Here is a 10856-nt window from a genome sequence, read left to right on the forward strand (position 1 = left end):
TATCACTCGAAGTCGAAGAGATGCATTGTCACTCATCCGTAGGCTAATTCGTCTTTGAGGCACACCAGGACACACGCATTCAAAACAAAAGATGGGGGAACGACTACCAGTCATGCATACGAGTCTGAATTTAAGTGGCTCATTTAAGAAGGGATTCAAATGCTGATTGCTTTGATTTTGGAAGCTCAAAGGGGCTGAGAAAACGGCTTGGAAACACACGACAGGCTGCATCTTTGCTCAACCAAATTACAGTTCTGCTCCGAGACAACAAGAATACCGTATGATTATAAATCACATCCTTTTCGGTATGAATTTACTTTGCAATCACGGGGCTTGCACAAGAAAACAACCAATCACACTCGCATTAAGACCTATGGGCAACGTGGAGCCCTCTGATAAGCTAAGATGTAATATTTAGGGAATGCGGGAGAACGCCTGAGTACACCGATAACACCCACGCAAGCACTTGGAAATTCGAACCCGGATCGCTGGACTGTGACGTGGAAATGCTAACCATACAGTAAAAGGCTCTAAAGATAGTCAAGGATGAGTCATGTCATGTAAAATCAACCAAGAAAATCCATTTCACCACTCAAATATTCTTCAAATTTGACGGTGTGTTAACAAAAAAAAAAAAAAAAGGGAAATAGGTTAACAACCCTTTGCCTAGTTAGAGATAGCGTTAAACTTTAAATGTATAAATCTTTAAACAAGAACACCACTGAGGAAGTGTACTCTCTGGTTCAAAACGTAGTTTTCAAATAAGTGCATGTGGAGTTTTGTAATGAGTTTTGGGCACTGTATGGTGGAGATAATTGACCCATAATCTCGCTAATTCTGTATAGTAACAATAAACGTTTATACCAGTTTCGCCAGAGCTTCAAAGGGATACCAAAACGGTGTAGTTTCAAATATACAGATAACTCTTTTCAGTCAAAGGTTTTTTTTTTGTTTTTTTTTTTAGCCTATATCCAAAGTAAGAGGTTAGGAACAAAAATGTTTTGTGTTTCAGTCTTTTCAGTGCTTTTCCAACCGCATGTCAAATTTGTAATTTTACATGGAATGACCCAAGTATTGACAAAAATGAAGCTGCTCAAAGTCAATTTGTCTGTCGTTACAGCAAAGTATTACACTCCGTTTTACTTTACGCACTCTGAAACGTGAACAATTTGTTCACAATCAATTAACTGATAAAGCAATGATTATGGCTATTTTGTTTTTGTTGAGTTTTGGCTGTCAGAGAACTTGCTTGTTATAAATATTCCCCAAAATTGAGGAGCACTTAACTTAGTCTGCTTTGTTGAGTTAAAGGATGCAAGATTTACAAACGTGTGCTCTTTCATGTCTGTGATGTCAACACAGACATGTAACCGTCACATATCCTCATTGTTGCAGTAAATCTGGACCTCAATTTTGCATTTGCGATTTAAAATGCAATTATGTTTTCAACCAAACAGGTGTGACATAAACATAAGTCAGAAATCTGATTTAGGGCTGTCAAAAGATTAATCGCGATTAATCGCATTTTTCGACTACATTTTTTACGAAGCTTTGAACCATTATTTACTTGAGTAAATTCTAGGAATTAATGTGGAAAAAAAGTACATTTCAATTCATAGACTGTTCTAATAGCTTTCTTTGATCCTTGAATACGATTCTTTTCCTGTAAAATACAACAGCTGAATGATACACCAAAGATGTACGACAAATATGGTGTTAGAATTTGGTTGTGCAAAGTGTCCAAATTATTTCGGATTTCTCCAATGAGCCGTGGTAACTTTTTTAAGTAAAACTACGTCAAAGTCTGTTTTTGCGATTAATCACGATTAATCTTTTGACAGCACTAATTACAACAACAATGCAAACAAATCTGTGGCAGTTGAGAAACTGCAAATTAAAACATTGCTGTAAAGTTTGATGAGAGCCACAGTTTGGCGATACCCAAAGGGCAAAAATGGATTCAAATACAATCAAATCGGATTTTGACAGGCTTGCTGAGCTTCCACTATATCAAATTTAAATAGACAATGCATGAACTCAATGAGAGGGCCCCTTGTTAGACATAATTCCTCCGGGCTGAATTGGCGTGATATACACATTGTATATTGCAGCCCACAAATAGCTCATTTATTCAAAAGTTCCATGTAAGCATCCTGCAAAACGGCATCGAGGTGGACAAGTTCCACTTTTTGCTGCACTCAACCGCTGACAATACTTTTTACAGACACGCCCGACAGCAGGGTGAATGTCTTCTTTTCCCGAAGAGAAAGCGTCACGCGCGCTCACGATCTGTCACCCTGTCCATCATTAGCCCGAACACGACAATCCCGAGCCTCATTAAGAGGCACATAGTAGCTCTTCTGTGTACAAAAATGGCGGCGCGGAGTGGATAGCAGTGCTTGCATAGGGTCACCGACGCTTCGGATGCAGAGCACCCACACACACACATAGAAGTCATCATGGTTTGGCAAACTAATGCCAAGCACAAAATTTGACAATTCACTGTGCTGCTAAAATATGTTTACTTGGAAATAACAAAGGGTCAAGCCAATGCTAATCTGTGTTTGCGCTGTGCAGGAGGACAAAACAACAGGCATTAAAAGCTCCCTAAGGTGATTATTCACCCACTACAACCTTCCAGGAAACGAGAAGCTACCAAGAGTAATGCGCTTTGACGGACGACATAAATTATTCTTATTGGATGTAAATCCTTTAAATAGAATCAGTATTTGAGCTATGAAGACACACTTCATCCTGTCTCATGTCATTAGACAATTGCATTTAACAGCCTAGCCGGGTTTTTTCCACACGCTACATAGAGGATGTTTGTGGAGGAGGACATTTGGAGGAGAGATAACTAAGTGAGATTATTGAAAATATAAAACAAATGTGACCAATCACCAAGACAATAATGGGGCAGGGTTTCTCCAAGTTTTGATTTAGGACCAAATGGACCCTGGGGCAGTTTTTATTTGGTCAACAATTATGAGAGTAAATTTTTGGGGATAAAGGGCCGTTCATTAAAGAGGGGAAGTCAACCCAATTTTTTTTCTTTACAAGAATATGTTCCCACCAGGCCCACTGGTCAAAACATGACACTCTGATTAATATTGTGTTTGTCGAATATGAGTTAAGCAGTAAAATCCACCCGTTTTTGCCCCTCTCAGGGGGCGGCCATTTTGTCACTTCTGTTGACTGAAAATGATGACCAATCATGGCTCAGCTTCAGGAAACAGGTGAGCCATGATTGGTCATTACCTGAGCAACTGTGATATCATTTTCAGTCGACAGAAATGACAAAATGGCCACCGCCTCAGATGGCTAAAAACGGGTTTCGCATCTTAACTCATATTCCACAAACGCAATATTATGCAGAATGCCATGTTTGGACTAGTGAATATTATTGCAAAGATTTTGTGGGGGTTGACTTTCGCTTTAAATGAAAGGATGAGTTTGCAGTTTTAAAACCTCTGACAAGATTTGAATAAAGCCTCAATTCACAACACAATCGTCAAACATTTACATCATCCGCTAGTGGCGATCTTCTTGCAGTTCTTCATAAACGTACATTACGCGCATCAATCTCCTGCATAGCGAGGCAGTTCTGCTTCCAGCATGTAGACCAACCGTGCGCCTCTCCTGCACTGAATTTAAAGGGAGCAAGAGGAGCTGTCTCCATTGACTGATACCCCCACAACGGCGCAAACGCCTATATTTAACCGCACGTCTACCAAAACACTGAAAGAAAACTCCAGCCATGCGAACAGTTAGACCGCGCTTTGCGCTAGACTTGCGCTGGGCACGAAAATAGGGCCCATAGTCTTAAAGTCCAAGTGTCACACAAATGTCTTGATTCCAGAAAACATGGAAATTTCACAGTTCCGCAGAGGTACATATGATTTCAGCTGGCCCAATAACTCACATCCTCAGAGTACTATAGACTTCTTGTGTGGGGAATTATCACATTCATCATAGCCAAACTGCGATATGGCTGCAATTCTTTTTTTTCTCCCCCCTATCCAATACATCTTCCCATCCTCATAAGACAAAAGATTAGCTCTCTCTTTCAGCTGAGTGATAAATGATTTACCAGCATTTCCGCTACAATGGGAAATTGTATATGATGCGTGATCACCTGGGGAACGAATGCATCCAAGCACAAATAAGAAGGCTTGGAATTGTAGAGACAAGGGGGCGGGGGGCACTTGAGGTCTGTCTTAGACAAAAGCAAGGCAGGAGAGTTCAGCACAGTTGTCATAGTTTAGTCACCATTAGATATTTGATCAAATATTATTGTCAGCCCCCCCAAAAATTACTGGTTTTTTTTTTTTTCCCAATGCAGACTTGCTCACTCTTACCTATGTGCAGTTTGCCTTCTGATAAATATTGCGTTTGCGGAATAGAGTTAATGCACCCGTTTTTTAGACATCTCTGGGGGCGGCCATTTTGTCACTTCTGTCGACTGAAAATGACATCACAACTGCTCAGGGCTCAGGTAACGACCAATCACGGCTGATCTGTTTTCTGAAGCGCAGTCGTGATTGGTCGTTACCTGAGCCCTGAGCGGTTGTGATGTCATTTTCAGTCGACAGAAGTAACAAAATGGCCGCCCCCTGAGATGGCTAGATTTTGCTGTTGAATTCATATTCCACATGCGCAATATTAATCAGAATGGCTTGTTTCAACTGGTGGGCCTGGATAGAACATATTCTTGAAAAAAATGTGTTTGGGTTGACTTCCGCTTTAAGGCTACAACCTTGTCGTTTTTTTTTTTTTTATATCTTCAACAGACACCGAGAAAGAGAGAGAGAGAGAGAGAGAGAGAGAGAGAGAGAGAGAGAGAGAGAGAGAGAGAGAGAGAGAGAACAAATACAAGCTTTGATATGAAGCCCATGTCTGACTCAAGTCCAAAAGGCTTGCGATTTTATATGAAATGCCATTTTAAATGCCATTCCACCGGTATTTATTCATTTTCAATCTCCAGTCCCGCTTCTTTTTAGGTAAATCAGTACTGTAATGATCTTCGAAATGTCTCGACATTTAACAAGCAAAACTCCCACTTCAGGGAGAGTGGGAAAGATTTCTTTTTTCAAGATACGAGCCATTGTTCGGCTGATATTTTGCTTTGACTTGCGAGCAGGATGATCCATTCTAAAAAAATTTTTTTCGTGACAGCTCTAACCGGAGCAGATAAATGACATTTCCACTGATTTCAATGGGGGAAAGACGACTTGGCACACAGGTTACACACCGATGTGCTTGGATCTCTCACCTTTACTTTCTGACTAAGTTACTTCCATTTTTATCTCATGTGTTGTTAAATTGACAAAGCAAGTTTAAGAAGACTTGCCATTCTGGGAAAAACAATTAGCATTTTTCCACTTTTATCATGTATTCAAACGCTGAACAAATCATTTTTGGCAAACGGGAGGGTAATCAACATTTGCATAACAACGGGAGTATGACAAATGGCTGCCAAAATGTCAACTAATGCCTTCATTTTCCAGTGAAAACTGACTGAGATTCCACATCAAAAGACTTGAGCGCGAGGCAAGCCAATGAGGCGTTCTGTGCATTCATCCACACCGACTCGGTCTCTGTCCACACAACCAGCTGTCCTCGCCAGCGTGGGAGCACAGATTTACTGCATGAAAATAGTTTTTCCTGGCTTGTTTTTATCAAGAACAATACAAAACAAGTGCTGGAAATAATTATTAATTGTATTCTTATTTCACGTGATGATTGTATTGTATTTAGTAGGGATGTTTGATTCCACTTTTTTCCGACCAATACCAGTACGAGTATTCACCCTTTGAGTGCACACCGATACCAAGTAATGATACCTCTCGTACTTTTGATATGTAAAATTTAATTGAAAACGATGACAAAAAAAAAAAAAATGTGAACAAAGATGACGATTCACCGATGTGTCAAACTGTCGCTGTACAGCGCCAACTAGTGCCAAGGAGAACTTACTGGATCTCAGATTTTTTGGGGGCCTTAAGTATCGGTGGCTAGTACCGGCAGCCCCCTTGAGAACTGCGATACCTTAAAATAAGGTTGTAGGGTTGCGGGATGAAGATCCATGCTTGCCTGATTTCTTGCCCACCGCCAGTCGCCGTCTGCCTCCCGAGAGTTGATACGAGTTTAGCGTCGCTAAATGTCCGAAATATAACCAGTCGGGGTTCGTGTGCGCATTCGTGCTCTCGTCCTCTTCAGCCTGTGTAAGTGGAGAAGCGATCGCCACGGTATTTTTTATTTTGTGGAGGTGATCATGATGAGATCACGTTTTATGTCAATAAATCCAAACTATTGTGCAGGACACTTTTATACTTTTACAGGTTGAAGTGGACAAGAGTAGTAATGTGCATTTGCATTTTGGTGGCGATCGGTCGCCGTTTTAGACAACAGAGCTGACAAAGCGAGCAATATTACCTCCTTGCCTCCCTCCCGCGACGTAGACCGCTGAGACCGAAAACATAACATAAGCCGCGCCCCAAAAAGGGGCGGGGCAATTTGTCGTAAATCTAATCACAAAAAAAGCCCTTAAATCACTACAGAGTCTTTCGAGGGGGGCATTGTAGTTCTGATGTCATTTTTACATGCAAACCTATTATAGAAGTGCCAATGTTAAGATCATCTAAGTGTCTCTTTAATAATAGTCGTCAAGATTTGATGTGCTGCGTGATGAGCAAACCACATTGGAAAAGCACTATGCCCCCACTGCTAAAGCCCACAAAGCAGAAAGTCACGATGGGGCCGTCTTTCGGACTCAGCATGTCGAACCCATGGAGGCCTATTTCACCCGACAAAAATCTATTGTGCGCCTAATCTCTGGAAGCGCTGACATGCTTTCTGTCCTCGTATTATCTTTAGCTGCCGGGGATTCGAACAAAGCAGGAAATCTGGTACCTTTTTTCGGAAATGTATTTACATATGCACCCACAACGTTGTCTGAATAAAACAAACATGTTCATTTAAACCTTGTTCAAATAAGCAATTATTAGGATTCTATGATGGCTGTTTTAATTCCAAACTTACTCAACTTGGATAAGAAAGTCCTCCACGGAGGGTTGAGGGAAAAAAATTCTGTTGTAGGTTGGAATAAGAAACAGTCTGACTCAAAGCCCCTCATTGGCTGATTGCTACCAGTACGAACTGTTATTATCACCCCTAAGTTGGTGCCGCACAGCTGTGGGCTTCCTTTGTAATCCAAAACAAACAGAGTACACCTACTCAATATCCTTCACTCTTTTGAACCGATCTTCACCATCAACGCAACATTAAGCATGCCCTTGCGACGAAAAGCACAGAACTTAATTGCAAGAAAAATACTTTACAGGTTTAGTGGGTAAACCAAACGCAGGAATCTGATTGATGGCCACTTAGTCCAGCTCAACTTTGAGAGAATGTGACTGATTATTTGTGCACAAGAGTTCTACATACGCTTCAGGCAGCAGACACAGGCTAGAAAAACAAGCTGGTTTGAAGTCATTGCGGATGAGGGCAAAGGCTGGAAATACTTTCCCCACCTCTAAAGAAGGGGGGGGGGGGGGTGGAAACCCACTTTTGATCCCAGTGAAAAAAAGTAAATCTGACATGACACACAGGGTTGAAGTCTTAAACCCTGATGCCGGGCCAGAATTAGGCGGTGAAAACCTGCCTGCCAAAGACTGCTTAACTGGGTTGTCGCTTCACATTAAATTGCATTGGCTGTGAAGACTGGGCCAAACAATCAGATTCAGAAAAAAACTTTTTTTTTCTCTCCCTTTTGCTGAATGGGCTTACAAAAATAATAACTTAGATGTTTGAAGCACCTTTTGAAGGGACCCAAGGACGCTTGGACAACTATAAAAGAAACATCAATCGACATGTTGCTTCGCAACAGTGATGAAATGAACGTCCACCTAATGGAGGTTTTAATGTCCCTGTAAAGTGAAAATAAATGTCTTGTAAATTTGCCACACCACAAAAAAAAAAAAAGAGTGTTGTAATCTCTTGTATATAAAATGAGCCTTCTAACTTGAGAAAAGTAAAGCCGTTATCATTGCATACGCTCCTCAAACGCTATGCTGAAACTTTTCATTGGTTTGTTATCATGGCTATACACAGCTGTATTTATCAATGTCCCCAAATGAGACCAGTTCAATTAAGATGTTGTGTAATTGTGTAAGACAAATTAATAACTGGATGAACCCAAATCTCCTTCTACTCAAAAACAAAATGGAGGTGATTGTTTTTGGCGACATCGAAAGAAGGGTTGCTTTTAGTAAACACTTGGAGTCAAGTTTTCCAAGATTGATGTACATGGTCAGGCAAAATGATCTGAACCTACAAATGTGTCAGATCATTTTGCCGGACCCTGTAAAATAACACTATTCTGACTTTATAGTAAACAATATTTTAACATTAAATTTCGTATAAGCCATTGTCTGATGCCGTTTAGGCTACTCCGATAGCCCGCAGCGGACGCAAGGACTTGTAAATGAAAATACAATAAAAGATCCAGCCATGACTGTCACACTCGCCTGATCTTTATTTATTTTCCATTCACATTTCCCATAATAATTACTTTACACTCACACTCATCACTGCTCAGCGCTTAGCGGTGGGACACAGGCAGCAAGCGATGCTAAGTTAGCTAGAAACGCTTTCACGCTCGCCGGGCGGTCACGACAATTCAGTTGAAGACTCTCGGCACCTGTAAAGAAGTGATGTGACGTACTGTGACCAAGATTATGTTTGCTCAGTGTCAATTTACTTAAAAACACCAATTTAATTCAAGCTGTGTTGTTGTTACCTCGGCTGCCAAAATGGCCGCCAAAGCAGCTGCCGGCTCGTCATCACGCGGGTCACATTCCCGCATTCAAGTCTGCAATGTCCGCTTTGCATTAATTACATAAAACCATATTTTCGTCCCTTCTCAGTCTAAAGCGACCCCAAACCTGCGCCGTCATATTCTTCATGGACATTTGTCGCTGAAAACGAGAGTCCGCAGCAACAAATGTCCGTGCGGAAACACAGAAGTGGCCGAACAATGGCTCCAGATGCCAGGTTCGAGGTAGACATTTTTGTGTCGACCAATTTTTGTGGTTGACATAACCAAGGTAGCTGACTTTAGTAAGTATTAGGGATGTCACAATATCTGCAATATCGTGATATCGCAATATTAAACTTGCCACAATATATTGTCGTTTTCATGTCACGATATTAATAGCAGCAAATCTGTTTAAAAGCCCAAGTTGTTTTCCATTTGTGCAGTTCCTTTTCATATATTGCCAACCTCTCCACAATATTGTGATAATTATCATATCGTGAGGTCCATATCGTGATGTTATCGTATCGTGACATTTGGATATCCTTAATAAGTATGATAAACTGTGCTTGTCTGTGCAGTTCATAATAGCTTTATGATGGTGACAGTTTGACAGATTTGTTTTGTAATGTAAGATGTTGTATGTTTGCATTTCTGCCGTGGGATTAATAAAAAGATATCTAATGAGCTATCCTGAAATGGATTATTGCTATTTTCATAATTTCCAACAGGAACATTTGTTATAAAATCTGAACAAATCGCAGGCTCCGATCTCAATGTGCCTCACATGCTGTTTAAGCCTAGAGTCCAAGATGAAACTAGTCAACAACAAAAACATAGGCGGACCTTTGCACCAACAACCCCGCTGTTGTTCCAAACAGGCATCGACACTGCTGTCAGCAATGAGGCTGCAGTAATAGGAATCACGAGGAACATGACCTAGAGATTCCCCTCTGCCTGTGTGCATGCGTCAGTTCACAGTTGACGCATCTCAACTGCTCAAACTGAACCAGCGTGCATTGTGGTCACATCAAGTGAAGCTGTCAAATTAACATTCCCACATTTGTATGGCAAGAGGGGACCCAGAGGCACTGCATCCATCAAACAAAGACATGACCATGGCTGGATTTCTATTGCATCGGTTCAAGTGACAGTATTCTGATTTTTTTTTGCTTTCTAGTGGAGTGACTGTTACGAGCGCGGTAACGGAACAAATTCAACTTCCAAGTCGAGGCACCACTGCAAATTCCCAATTTAGCCAAACATTATTATAACATTATTATCAGATGCTAATGTTGGTAAAGCTAAACCTCTGGTTCTTGCGTTGATGCAAGACAAATTTTCAGCAATATAACTTAATGATAGCACAAGCAAGATAGTGTTTTTTCCCCTGAAAAGTATAGGTTTTGGAGATGTGAGGATTCAACCAGACAGCGACTACGTTAATTAGCCCTGCTGTTTTGTAACAGTGGGGCATAAGTGCAGAACGGCTCGCTCGCAGACACATTTTCTGAAATAGGCAGATGGCTAAAGATTCATGTGGTTGTTTAATTTCACGCCTGATGGGTGGGCAGGCACTCCAGAGACCCAAAAATGTGGACGGAAACATTAAAAGTCAGTCTTATATTATGTGCCCCCTTTCAATCGGAATTGGTCAGTTTAACCTGCAATTTAATTCCAGCCCATCACAGACAGACAGATGGAGAGCTAGACGGGTTAGTGGATAGAGAAACAGACAGACAGATAGGTAGGTAGATTACAAACAAGGTAACTGCCTGTAGCAGGTAAGGGTTGGCATGGGCATGCCTGAATAAGTTTCTTATTTTGGTAGCAGCACAAACTGATAAGATATACAACAGCCTGCAGGGGAAAGAAAAAAGGTGAGTCTCCTCTATATTGTTCTGAGCCTGCACATCGCGACCCTCAACCGGTTTCAAGTCATGCACTCTTTAAAAAAAATTGCGATGTAAAAGACATTAAAAACACAATATGCCAGCGGTGAAAGTCATTGAATACGAGCGGAAAGATGCGCTTATTTCCC

At 41.1% G+C, this 10856-nt stretch overlaps 1 protein-coding gene across 3 annotated transcripts in view; it reads right to left on the reverse strand.

Moving 5' to 3' along the window:
• Positions 1–10856, reverse strand: part of pkp4 (plakophilin 4) — a 66757-nt gene that overhangs the window by 55241 nt on the left and 660 nt on the right. The gene's annotated exons all lie outside the window — the stretch shown is intronic.

Source organism: Filicampus tigris, chromosome 14 (assembly GCF_054856515.1).
Source record: "Filicampus tigris isolate MCC_2025a chromosome 14, RoL_Ftig_1.0, whole genome shotgun sequence".
NCBI lineage: Eukaryota > Metazoa > Chordata > Actinopteri > Syngnathiformes > Syngnathidae > Filicampus > Filicampus tigris.